Raw genomic sequence first — 993 nt, 5'->3', positions numbered from 1 at the left:
CGGACCCAGATCTGCTGCGTTCCCACTACCAGGTGACAGTGTACATCCACTCCCATAAAGCAGGGATAATCCACCCTGCTACACTCATAAACCCTCGCTTTTCTACCTAAAGTTGAACTTAAAATAGGTTTCCGGCAAGATTTTAAGTGGCAAGTAGGATATGAAATTGCTGGACCTTGAGTCATATTTGATCTACAACACCTAGGTCGACAGTTTGATCTGAATTTAATTAGATAGTTCAGGCACAGTTCCAGTGCCCACGTTGGGGAGTGGGGGCAGCTCACTTGCATCTTTGTTGACTGAAACAGGAGGGGTATAGACTGGAACTAGAGGCATGCTAGAATGCATTCTGAGTGGTATTTTCAGCAAATAACGTCAAAGACATGTTTTGGGGACCTCAGAGACCTATATTAACTTGTTGAAAAGGACTATAATATGGGATCTTTAAATTAAAATAAATGTCCATTGAAATCAGAAATCTGCTAGAATTAGCTTGGACGCTGCTTGCTGTAGCCTACCTGCAACAGTCTCGTGCGCCTACAGTATAGCCCATGCCTCCTCTTTCAAATTAGATTTAAGTATAAGGCTGACATATACAAAAAGAGGAAATATATAAGCTCATGGTGGTGAAATAGTATACTGATCAATATGCAAGTTAATAGGCTTTGCCTTCTTTAAAATTATGACTCCATCCTTTTGTGTGTCGCATACCCCCCCCCCCCCCCCCCCCGCCCCCCCCTCTAGTTGGATGGAGACGGAGTTATGATCCTCCCCCCACCCTCTCTTTCTATTTTCATAGCAAGAGCTGTAATTCTTGGCCTGGTGTCGACCAGAGGCAAAGGAGCCCTGTTGTTAAATTGTCAATGATGGAGAAAACAGTAGTACTGTTACGTAACTCAAAACTACACACTAGGAAATAACACCACACACAAATTTTTTTTGGCCCACTTTTTTCTCCTTATTTTCTATTTTTCTCCCATCCCAATTTCGCTG

Source organism: Notolepis coatsorum (genome assembly GCF_963971535.1).
Source record: "Notolepis coatsorum genome assembly, chromosome: 13".
Lineage (NCBI taxonomy): Eukaryota > Metazoa > Chordata > Actinopteri > Aulopiformes > Paralepididae > Notolepis > Notolepis coatsorum.
This window is presented reverse-complemented; position numbering follows the sequence as displayed.